We start from the raw sequence: 13,914 nt of genomic DNA on the forward strand, positions 1-13,914 counted from the left end.
GTCTAACACTTCCAAAAAACCAATACAACGCCCACTCGGAACAATATATAAAGCTAAACGAACCGTTCACTTGGTAATTATCCGTATGAAAATCCCTATTGATTTACCTGTTTTTAAAAGGAAATAAAATGTGAAAAAAATATTTCTACATCCCATGGCTTTTCCCAACCATTTAAATTTTTCTCTTACAGGTCTAACACTTCTGAAAAACCAATACAACGCCCACCCGGAACAATATATAAAGCTAAACGAACCGTTCACTGGGTACTTATCCGTACGAAAAACCCTATTGATTTACCTGTTTTTACAAGGAAGTAAATGTGAAAAAAATATTTCTACATCCCATGGCCTTTCCCAACCATTTAAATTTTTCTCTTACAGGTCTAACACTTCTGAAAAACCAATACAACGCCCACCCGGAACAATATATAAAGCTTAACGAACCGTTCACTGGGTACTTATCCGTACGAAAAACCCTATTGATTTATCTGTTTTTACAAGGAAGTAAATGTGAAAAAAATATTTCTACATCCCATGGCCTTTCCCAACCATTTAAATTTTTCTCTTACAGGTCTAACACTTCCGAAAAACCAATACAACGCCCACCCGGAACAATATATAAAGCTAAACGAACCGTTCACTGGGTACTTATCCGTACGAAAAACCCTATTGATTTACCTGTTTTTACAAGGAAGTATATGTGAAAAAAATATTTCTACATCCCATGGCCTTTCCCAACCATTTAAATTTTTCTCTTACAGGTCTAACACTTCCGAAAAACCAAAACAACGCCCACCCGGAACAATATATAAAGCTAAACGAACGGTTCACTGGGTACTTATCCGTACGAAAATCCCTATTGATTTTCCTGTTTTTACAAGGAAGTAAAATGTGAAAAAAATATTTCTACATCCCATGGCCTTTCCCAACCATTTAAATTTTTCTCTTACAGGTCTAACACTTCCGAAAAAACAATACAACGCCCACCCGGAACAATATATAATGCTAAACGAACCGTTCACTGGGCACTTCTCCGTACGAAAAACCCTATCGATTTACCTGTATTTACAAGGAAATAAAATGTGAAAAAAATATTTCTACAAACCATGGCCTTTCCCAACCATTTAAATTTTTCTCTTACAGGTCTAACACTTCCGAAAAACCAATACAACGCCCACCCGGAACAATATATAAAGCTAAACGAACCGTTCACTGGGCACTTATCCGTACGAAAAACCCTATTGATTTAACTGTTTTTACAAGGAAATAAAATGTGAAAAAAATATTTCTACATCCCATGGCCTTTCCCAACCATTTAAATTTTTCTCTTACAGGTCTAACACTTCCGAAAAAACAATACAACGCCCACCCGGAACAATATATAATGCTAAACGAACCGTTCACTGGGCACTTCTCCGTACGAAAAACCCTATTGATTTACCTGTTTTTACAAGGAAATAAAATGTGAAAAAAATATTTCTACATCCCATGGCCTTTCCCAACCATTTAAATTTTTCTCTTACAGGTCTAACACTTGCGAAAAACCAATACAACTCCCACCCGGAAAATTATATAAAGCTAAACGAACCGTTCACTGGGTACTTATCCGTACGAAAAACCCTATTGATTTACCTGTTTTTACAAGGAAGTAAATGTGAAAAAATATTTCTACATCCCATGGCCTTTCCCAACCATTGAAATTTTTCTCTTACAGGTTTAACACTTCCGAAAAACCAATACAACGCCCACCCGGAACAATATATAAAGCTAAACGAACAGTTCACTGGGCACTTATCCGTACGAAAAACCCTATCGATTTACCTGTTTTTTCAAGGAAATAAAATGTGAAAAAAATATTTCTACATCCCATGGCCTTTCCCAACCATTTAAATTTTTCTCTTACAGGTCTAACACTTGCGAAAAACCAATACAACTCCCACCCGGAAAAATATATAAAGCTAAACGAACCGTTCACTGGGCACTTCTCCGTACGAAAATCCCTATCGATTTTCCTGTTTTTACAAGGAAGTAAAATGTGAAAAAAATATTTCTACATCCCATGGCCTTCCCCAACCATTTAAATTTTTCTCTTACAGGTCTAACACATCCGAAAAACCAAAACAACGCCCACCCGGAACAATATATAAAGCTAAACGAACCGTTCACTGGGCACGTATCCGTACGAAAAACCCTATTGATTTACCTGTTTTTAAAAGGAATTAAAATGTGAAAAAAATATTTCTACATCCCATGGCCTTTCCCAACCATTTAAATTTTTCTCTTACAGGTCTAACACTTCCAAAAAACCAATACAACGCCCAACCGGAACAATATATAAAGCTAAACGAACCGTTCACTGGGCACTTATCCGTAAGAAAAACCCTATTGATTTACCTGTTTTTACAAGGAATTAAAATGTGAAAAAAATATTTCTACATCCCATGGCCTTTCCCAACCATTTAAATTTTTCTCTTACAGGTCTAACACTTCCGAAAAACCAATACAACGCCCACCCGGAACAATATATAAAGCTAAACGAACCGTTCACTGGGTACATATCCGTACGAAAATCCCTATTGATTTTCCTGTTTTTACGAGGAAGTAAAATGTGAAAAAAATATTTCTACATCCCATGGCCTTTCCCAACCATTTAAATTTTTCTCTTACAGGTCTAACACTTCCGAAAAACCAATACAACGCCCACCCGGAACAATATATAAAGCTAAACGAACCGTTCACTTGGTACTTCTCCGTACGAAAATCCCTATCGATTTTCCTGTTTTTACAAGGAAGTAAAATGTGAAAAAAATATTTCTACATCCCATGGCCTTTCCCAACCATTTAAATTTTTCTCTTACAGGTCTAACACATCCGAAAAACCAAAACAACGCCCACCCGGAATAATATATAAAGCTAAACGAACCGTTCACTGGGCACGTATCCGTACGAAAAACCCTATTGATTTACCTGTTTTTAAAAGGAATTAAAATGTGAAAAAAATATTTCTACATCCCATGGCCTTTCCCAACCATTTAAATTTTTCTCTTACAGGTCTAACACTTCCGAAAAACCAATACAACGCCCACCCGGAACAATATATAAAGCTAAACGAACCGTTCACTGGGTACATATCCGTACGAAAATCCCTATTGATTTTCCTGTTTTTACAAGGAAGTAAAATGTGAAAAAAATATTTCTACATCCCATGGCCTTTTCCAACCATTTAAATTTTTCTCTTACAGGTCTAACACTTCCGAAAAACCAATACAACGCCCACCCGGAACAATATATAAAGCTAAACGAACCGTTCACTTGGTACTTATCCGTACGAAAATCCCTATTGATTTACCTGTTTTTAAAAGGAAATAAAATGTGAAAAAAATATTTCTACATCCCATGGCCTTTCCCAACCATTTAAATTTTTCTCTTACAGGTCTAACACTTCCGAAAAACCAATACAACGCCCACCCGGAACAATATATAAAGCTAAACGAACCGTTCACTTGGTAATTATCCGTATGAAAATCCCTATTGATTTACCTGTTTTTAAAAGGAAATAAAATGTGAAAAAAATATTTCTACATCCCATGGCTTTTCCCAACCATTTAAATTTTTCTCTTACAGGTCTAACACTTCTGAAAAACCAATACAACGCCCACCCGGAACAATATATAAAGCTAAACGAACCGTTCACTGGGTACTTATCCGTACGAAAAACCCTATTGATTTACCTGTTTTTACAAGGAAGTAAATGTGAAAAAAATATTTCTACATCCCATGGCCTTTCCCAACCATTTAAATTTTTCTCTTACAGGTCTAACACTTCTGAAAAACCAATACAACGCCCACCCGGAACAATATATAAAGCTTAACGAACCGTTCACTGGGTACTTATCCGTACGAAAAACCCTATTGATTTATCTGTTTTTACAAGGAAGTAAATGTGAAAAAAATATTTCTACATCCCATGGCCTTTCCCAACCATTTAAATTTTTCTCTTACAGGTCTAACACTTCCGAAAAACCAATACAACGCCCACCCGGAACAATATATAAAGCTAAACGAACCGTTCACTGGGTACTTATCCGTACGAAAAACCCTATTGATTTACCTGTTTTTACAAGGAAGTATATGTGAAAAAAATATTTCTACATCCCATGGCCTTTCCCAACCATTTAAATTTTTCTCTTACAGGTCTAACACTTCCGAAAAACCAAAACAACGCCCACCCGGAACAATATATAAAGCTAAACGAACGGTTCACTGGGTACTTATCCGTACGAAAATCCCTATTGATTTTCCTGTTTTTACAAGGAAGTAAAATGTGAAAAAAATATTTCTACATCCCATGGCCTTTCCCAACCATTTAAATTTTTCTCTTACAGGTCTAACACTTCCGAAAAAACAATACAACGCCCACCCGGAACAATATATAATGCTAAACGAACCGTTCACTGGGCACTTCTCCGTACGAAAAACCCTATCGATTTACCTGTATTTACAAGGAAATAAAATGTGAAAAAAATATTTCTACAAACCATGGCCTTTCCCAACCATTTAAATTTTTCTCTTACAGGTCTAACACTTCCGAAAAACCAATACAACGCCCACCCGGAACAATATATAAAGCTAAACGAACCGTTCACTGGGCACTTATCCGTACGAAAAACCCTATTGATTTAACTGTTTTTACAAGGAAATAAAATGTGAAAAAAATATTTCTACATCCCATGGCCTTTCCCAACCATTTAAATTTTTCTCTTACAGGTCTAACACTTCCGAAAAAACAATACAACGCCCACCCGGAACAATATATAATGCTAAACGAACCGTTCACTGGGCACTTCTCCGTACGAAAAACCCTATTGATTTACCTGTTTTTACAAGGAAATAAAATGTGAAAAAAATATTTCTACATCCCATGGCCTTTCCCAACCATTTAAATTTTTCTCTTACAGGTCTAACACTTGCGAAAAACCAATACAACTCCCACCCGGAAAATTATATAAAGCTAAACGAACCGTTCACTGGGTACTTATCCGTACGAAAAACCCTATTGATTTACCTGTTTTTACAAGGAAGTAAATGTGAAAAAAATATTTCTACATCCCATGGCCTTTCCCAACCATTGAAATTTTTCTCTTACAGGTTTAACACTTCCGAAAAACCAATACAATGCCCACCCGGAACAATATATAAAGCTAAACGAACAGTTCACTGGGCACTTATCCGTACGAAAAACCCTATCGATTTACCTGTTTTTTCAAGGAAATAAAATGTGAAAAAAATATTTCTACATCCCATGGCCTATCCCAACCATTTAAATTTTTCTCTTACAGGTCTAACACTTGCGAAAAACCAATACAACTCCCACCCGGAAAAATATATAAAGCTAAACGAACCGTTCACTGGGCACTTCTCCGTACGAAAATCCCTATCGATTTTCCTGTTTTTACAAGGAAGTAAAATGTGAAAAAAATATTTCTACATCCCATGGCCTTTCCCAACCATTTAAATTTTTCTCTTACAGGTCTAACACATCCGAAAAACCAAAACAACGCCCACCCGGAACAATATATAAAGCTAAACGAACCGTTCACTGGGCACGTATCCGTACGAAAAACCCTATTGATTTACCTGTTTTTAAAAGGAATTAAAATGTGAAAAAAATATTTCTACATCCCATGGCCTTTCCCAACCATTTAAATTTTTCTCTTACAGGTCTAACACTTCCAAAAAACCAATACAACGCCCAACCGGAACAATATATAAAGCTAAACGAACCGTTCACTGGGCACTTATCCGTAAGAAAAACCCTATTGATTTACCTGTTTTTACAAGGAATTAAAATGTGAAAAAAATATTTCTACATCCCATGGCCTTTCCCAACCATTTAAATTTTTCTCTTACAGGTCTAACACTTCTGAAAATCCAATACAACGCCCACCCGGAACAATATATAAAGCTAAACGAACCGTTCACTGGGTACATATCCGTACGAAAATCCCTATTGATTTTCCTGTTTTTACAAGGAAGTAAAATGTGAAAAAAATATTTCTACATCCCATGGCCTTTCCCAACCATTTAAATTTTTCTCTTACAGGTCTAACACTTCCGAAAAACCAAAACAACGCCCACCCGGAACAATATATAAAGCTAAACGAACCGTTCACTTGGTACTTATCCGTACGAAAATCCCTATTGATTTACCTGTTTTTAAAAGGAAATAAAATGTGAAAAAAATATTTCTACATCCCATGGCCTTTCCCAACCATTGAAATTTTTCTCTTACAGGTCTAACACTTCCGAAAAACCAATACAACGCCCACCCGGAACAATATATAAAGCTAAACGAACCGTTCACTGGGTACTTATCCGTACGAAAAACCCTATTGATTTACCTGTTTTTACAAGGAAGTAAATGTGAAAAAAATATTTCTACATCCCATGGCCTTTCCCAACGATTTAAATTTTTCTCTTACAGGTCTAACACTTCTGAAAATCCAATACAACGCCCACCCGGAAGAATATATAAAGATAAACGAACCGTTCACTAGGTACTTATCCGTACAAAAATCCCTATCGATTTTCCTGTTTTTACAAGGAAGTAAAATGTGAAAAAAATATTTCTACATCCCATGGCCTTTCCCAACCATTTAAATTTTTCTCTTACAGGTCTAACACTTCCGAAAAAACAATACAACGCCCACCCGGAACAATATATAATGCTAAACGAACCGTTCACTGGGCACTTCTCCGTACGAAAAACCCTATTGATTTACCTGTTTTTACAAGGAAATAAAATGTGAAAAAAATATTTCTACATCCCATGGCCTTTCCCAACCATTTAAATTTTTCTCTTACAGGTCTAACACTTGCGAAAAACCAATACAACTCCCACCCGGAAAATTATATAAAGCTAAACGAACCGTTCACTGGGTACTTATCCGTACGAAAAACCCTATTGATTTACCTGTTTTTACAAGGAAGTAAATGTGAAAAAAATATTTCTACATCCCATGGCCTTTCCCAACCATTGAAATTTTTCTCTTACAGGTTTAACACTTCCGAAAAACCAATACAATGCCCACCCGGAACAATATATAAAGCTAAACGAACAGTTCACTGGGCACTTATCCGTACGAAAAACCCTATCGATTTACCTGTTTTTTCAAGGAAATAAAATGTGAAAAAAATATTTCTACATCCCATGGCCTATCCCAACCATTTAAATTTTTCTCTTACAGGTCTAACACTTGCGAAAAACCAATACAACTCCCACCCGGAAAAATATATAAAGCTAAACGAACCGTTCACTGGGCACTTCTCCGTACGAAAATCCCTATCGATTTTCCTGTTTTTACAAGGAAGTAAAATGTGAAAAAAATATTTCTACATCCCATGGCCTTTCCCAACCATTTAAATTTTTCTCTTACAGGTCTAACACATCCGAAAAACCAAAACAACGCCCACCCGGAACAATATATAAAGCTAAACGAACCGTTCACTGGGCACGTATCCGTACGAAAAACCCTATTGATTTACCTGTTTTTAAAAGGAATTAAAATGTGAAAAAAATATTTCTACATCCCATGGCCTTTCCCAACCATTTAAATTTTTCTGTTACAGGTCTAACACTTCCAAAAAACCAATACAACGCCCAACCGGAACAATATATAAAGCTAAACGAACCGTTCACTGGGCACTTATCCGTAAGAAAAACCCTATTGATTTACCTGTTTTTACAAGGAATTAAAATGTGAAAAAAATATTTCTACATCCCATGGCCTTTCCCAACCATTTAAATTTTTCTCTTACAGGTCTAACACATCCGAAAAACCAAAACAACGCCCACCCGGAACAATATATAAAGCTAAACGAACCGTTCACTGGGCACGTATCCGTACGAAAAACCCTATTGATTTACCTGTTTTTAAAAGGAATTAAAATGTGAAAAAAATATTTCTACATCCCATGGCCTTTCCCAACCATTTAAATTTTTCTCTTACAGGTCTAACACTTCCAAAAAACCAATACAACGCCCAACCGGAACAATATATAAAGCTAAACGAACCGTTCACTGGGCACTTATCCGTAAGAAAAACCCTATTGATTTACCTGTTTTTACAAGGAATTAAAATGTGAAAAAAATATTTCTACATCCCATGGCCTTTCCCAACCATTTAAATTTTTCTCTTACAGGTCTAACACTTCCGAAAAACCAATACAACGCCCACCCGGAACAATATATAAAGCTAAACGAACCGTTCACTGGGTACATATCCGTACGAAAATCCCTATTGATTTTCCTGTTTTTACAAGGAAGTAAAATGTGAAAAAAATATTTCTACATCCCATGGCCTTTCCCAACCATTTAAATTTTTCTCTTACAGGTCTAACACTTCCGAAAAACCAAAACAACGCCCACCCGGAACAATATATAAAGCTAAACGAACCGTTCACTTGGTACTTATCCGTACGAAAATCCCTATTGATTTACCTGTTTTTAAAAGGAAATAAAATGTGAAAAAAATATTTCTACATCCCATGGCCTTTCCCAACCATTGAAATTTTTCTCTTACAGGTCTAACACTTCCGAAAAACCAATACAACGCCCACCCGGAACAATATATAAAGCTAAACGAACCGTTCACTGGGTACTTATCCGTACGAAAAACCCTATTGATTTACCTGTTTTTACAAGGAAGTAAATGTGAAAAAAATATTTCTACATCCCATGGCCTTTCCCAACCATTGAAATTTTTCTCTTACAGGTTTAACACTTCCGAAAAACCAATACAATGCCCACCCGGAACAATATATAAAGCTAAACGAACAGTTCACTGGGCACTTATCCGTACGAAAAACCCTATCGATTTACCTGTTTTTTCAAGGAAATAAAATGTGAAAAAAATATTTCTACATCCCATGGCCTATCCCAACCATTTAAATTTTTCTCTTACAGGTCTAACACTTGCGAAAAACCAATACAACTCCCACCCGGAAAAATATATAAAGCTAAACGAACCGTTCACTGGGCACTTCTCCGTACGAAAATCCCTATCGATTTTCCTGTTTTTACAAGGAAGTAAAATGTGAAAAAAATATTTCTACATCCCATGGCCTTTCCCAACCATTTAAATTTTTCTCTTACAGGTCTAACACATCCGAAAAACCAAAACAACGCCCACCCGGAACAATATATAAAGCTAAACGAACCGTTCACTGGGCACGTATCCGTACGAAAAACCCTATTGATTTACCTGTTTTTAAAAGGAATTAAAATGTGAAAAAAATATTTCTACATCCCATGGCCTTTCCCAACCATTTAAATTTTTCTGTTACAGGTCTAACACTTCCAAAAAACCAATACAACGCCCAACCGGAACAATATATAAAGCTAAACGAACCGTTCACTGGGCACTTATCCGTAAGAAAAACCCTATTGATTTACCTGTTTTTACAAGGAATTAAAATGTGAAAAAAATATTTCTACATCCCATGGCCTTTCCCAACCATTTAAATTTTTCTCTTACAGGTCTAACACATCCGAAAAACCAAAACAACGCCCACCCGGAACAATATATAAAGCTAAACGAACCGTTCACTGGGCACGTATCCGTACGAAAAACCCTATTGATTTACCTGTTTTTAAAAGGAATTAAAATGTGAAAAAAATATTTCTACATCCCATGGCCTTTCCCAACCATTTAAATTTTTCTCTTACAGGTCTAACACTTCCAAAAAACCAATACAACGCCCAACCGGAACAATATATAAAGCTAAACGAACCGTTCACTGGGCACTTATCCGTAAGAAAAACCCTATTGATTTACCTGTTTTTACAAGGAATTAAAATGTGAAAAAAATATTTCTACATCCCATGGCCTTTCCCAACCATTTAAATTTTTCTCTTACAGGTCTAACACTTCCGAAAAACCAATACAACGCCCACCCGGAACAATATATAAAGCTAAACGAACCGTTCACTGGGTACATATCCGTACGAAAATCCCTATTGATTTTCCTGTTTTTACAAGGAAGTAAAATGTGAAAAAAATATTTCTACATCCCATGGCCTTTCCCAACCATTTAAATTTTTCTCTTACAGGTCTAACACTTCCGAAAAACCAAAACAACGCCCACCCGGAACAATATATAAAGCTAAACGAACCGTTCACTTGGTACTTATCCGTACGAAAATCCCTATTGATTTACCTGTTTTTAAAAGGAAATAAAATGTGAAAAAAATATTTCTACATCCCATGGCCTTTCCCAACCATTGAAATTTTTCTCTTACAGGTCTAACACTTCCGAAAAACCAATACAACGCCCACCCGGAACAATATATAAAGCTAAACGAACCGTTCACTGGGTACTTATCCGTACGAAAAACCCTATTGATTTACCTGTTTTTACAAGGAAGTAAATGTGAAAAAAATATTTCTACATCCCATGGCCTTTCCCAACGATTTAAATTTTTCTCTTACAGGTCTAACACTTCTGAAAATCCAATACAACGCCCACCCGGAAGAATATATAAAGATAAACGAACCGTTCACTAGGTACTTATCCGTACAAAAATCCCTATCGATTTTCCTGTTTTTACAAGGAAGTAAAATGTGAAAAAAATATTTCTACATCCCATGGCCTTTCCCAACCATTTAAATTTTTCTCTTACAGGTCTAACACTTCCGAAAAAACAATACAACGCCCACCCGGAACAATATATAATGCTAAACGAACCGTTCACTGGGCACTTCTCCGTACGAAAAACCCTATTGATTTACCTGTTTTTACAAGGAAATAAAATGTGAAAAAAATATTTCTACATCCCATGGCCTTTCCCAACCATTTAAATTTTTCTCTTACAGGTCTAACACTTGCGAAAAACCAATACAACTCCCACCCGGAAAATTATATAAAGCTAAACGAACCGTTCACTGGGTACTTATCCGTACGAAAAACCCTATTGATTTACCTGTTTTTACAAGGAAGTAAATGTGAAAAAAATATTTCTACATCCCATGGCCTTTCCCAACCATTGAAATTTTTCTCTTACAGGTTTAACACTTCCGAAAAACCAATACAATGCCCACCCGGAACAATATATAAAGCTAAACGAACAGTTCACTGGGCACTTATCCGTACGAAAAACCCTATCGATTTACCTGTTTTTTCAAGGAAATAAAATGTGAAAAAAATATTTCTACATCCCATGGCCTATCCCAACCATTTAAATTTTTCTCTTACAGGTCTAACACTTGCGAAAAACCAATACAACTCCCACCCGGAAAAATATATAAAGCTAAACGAACCGTTCACTGGGCACTTCTCCGTACGAAAATCCCTATCGATTTTCCTGTTTTTACAAGGAAGTAAAATGTGAAAAAAATATTTCTACATCCCATGGCCTTTCCCAACCATTTAAATTTTTCTCTTACAGGTCTAACACATCCGAAAAACCAAAACAACGCCCACCCGGAACAATATATAAAGCTAAACGAACCGTTCACTGGGCACGTATCCGTACGAAAAACCCTATTGATTTACCTGTTTTTAAAAGGAATTAAAATGTGAAAAAAATATTTCTACATCCCATGGCCTTTCCCAACCATTTAAATTTTTCTCTTACAGGTCTAACACTTCCAAAAAACCAATACAACGCCCAACCGGAACAATATATAAAGCTAAACGAACCGTTCACTGGGCACTTATCCGTAAGAAAAACCCTATTGATTTACCTGTTTTTACAAGGAATTAAAATGTGAAAAAAATATTTCTACATCCCATGGCCTTTCCCAACCATTTAAATTTTTCTCTTACAGGTCTAACACTTCCGAAAAACCAATACAACGCCCACCCGGAACAATATATAAAGCTAAACGAACCGTTCACTGGGTACATATCCGTACGAAAATCCCTATTGATTTTCCTGTTTTTAAAAGGAAATAAAATGTGAAAAAAATATTTCTACATCCCATGGCCTTTCCCAACCATTTAAATTTTTCTCTTACAGGTCTAACACTTCCGAAAAACCAAAACAACGCCCACCCGGAACAATATATAAAGCTAAACGAACCGTTCACTTGGTACTTATCCGTACGAAAATCCCTATTGATTTACCTGTTTTTAAAAGGAAATAAAATGTGAAAAAAATATTTCTACATCCCATGGCCTTTCCCAACCATTTAAATTTTTCTCTTACAGGTCTAACACTTCCGAAAAACCAAGACAACGCCCACCCGGAACAATATATAAAGCTAAACGAACCGTTCACTGGGTACTTATCCGTACGAAAAACCCTATTGATTTACCTGTTTTTACAAGGAAGTAAATGTGAAAAAAATATTTCTACATCCCATGGCCTTTCCCAACGATTTAAATTTTTCTCTTACAGGTCTAACACTTCTGAAAATCCAATACAACGCCCACCCGGAAGAATATATAAAGATAAACGAACCGTTCACTAGGTACTTATCCGTACAAAAATCCCTATCGATTTTCCTGTTTTTACAAGGAAGTAAAATGTGAAAAAAATATTTCTACATCCCATGGCCTTTCCCAACCATTTAAATTTTTCTCTTACAGGTCTAACACTTCCGAAATACCAAAACAACGCCCACCCGGAACAATATATAAAGCTAAACGAACCGTTCACTGGGCACTTATCCGTACGAAAAACCCTATTGATTTACCTGTTTTTACAAGGAAATAAAATGTGAAAAAAATATTTCTACATCCCATGGCCTTTCCCAACCATTTAAATTTTTCTCTTACAGGTCTAACACTTCCGAAAAACCAATACAACGCCCACCCGGAACAATATATAAAGCTAAACGAACCGTTCACTGGGCACTTATCCGTACGAAAATCCCTATCGATTTACCTGTATTTACAAGGAAATAAAATGTGAAAAAAATATTTCTACAAACCATGGCCTTTCCCAACCGTTTAAATTTTTCTCTTACAGGTCTAACACTTCCGAAAAACCAATACAACGCCCACCCGGAACAATATATAAAGCTAAACGAACCGTTCACTGGGCACTTATCCGTACGAAAAACCCTATTGATTTACCTGTTTTTACAAGGAAATAAAATGTGAAAAAAATATTTCTACATCCCATGGCCTTTCCCAACCATTTAAATTTTTCTCTTACAGGTCTAACACTTCCGAAAAACCAATACAACGCCCACCCGGAACAATATATAAAGCTAAACGAACCGTTCACTGGGCACTTATACGTACGAAAAACCCTATTGATTTACCTGTTTTTACAAGGAAATAAAACGTGAAAAAAATATTTCTGCATCCCATGGCCTTTCCCAACCATTTAAATTTTTCTCTTACAGGTCTAACACTTCCGAAAAACCTAAACAATGCCCACCCGGAACAATATATAAAGCTAAACGAACCGTTCACTGGGCACTTATCCGTACGAAAAACCCTATTGATTTACCTGTTTTTACAAGGAAATAAAATGTGAAAAAAATATTTCTACATCCCATGGCCTTTCCCAACCATTTAAATTTTTCTCTTACAGGACTAACACTTCCGAAAAACCAATACAACGCCCACCCGGAACAATATATAAAGCTAAACAAACCGTTCACTGGGCACTTATACGTACAAAAATCCCTATCGATTTACCTGTATTTACAAGGAAATAAAATGTGAAAAAAATATTTCTACAAACCATGGCCTTTCCCAACCATTTAAATTTTTCTCTTACAGGTCTAACACTTCCGAAAAACCAATACAACGCCCACCCGGAACAATATATAAAGCTAAACGAACCGTTCACTGGGCACTTATCCGTACGAAAAACCCTATTGATTTAACTGTTTTTACAAGGAAATAAAATGTGAAAAAAATATTTCTACATCCCATGGCCTTTCCCAACCATTTAAA

The sequence above is a fragment of the Paroedura picta genome, unplaced genomic scaffold, assembly GCF_049243985.1.
Source record: "Paroedura picta isolate Pp20150507F unplaced genomic scaffold, Ppicta_v3.0 Ppicta_v3_sca19, whole genome shotgun sequence".
Taxonomy (NCBI): Eukaryota; Metazoa; Chordata; class Lepidosauria; order Squamata; family Gekkonidae; genus Paroedura; species Paroedura picta.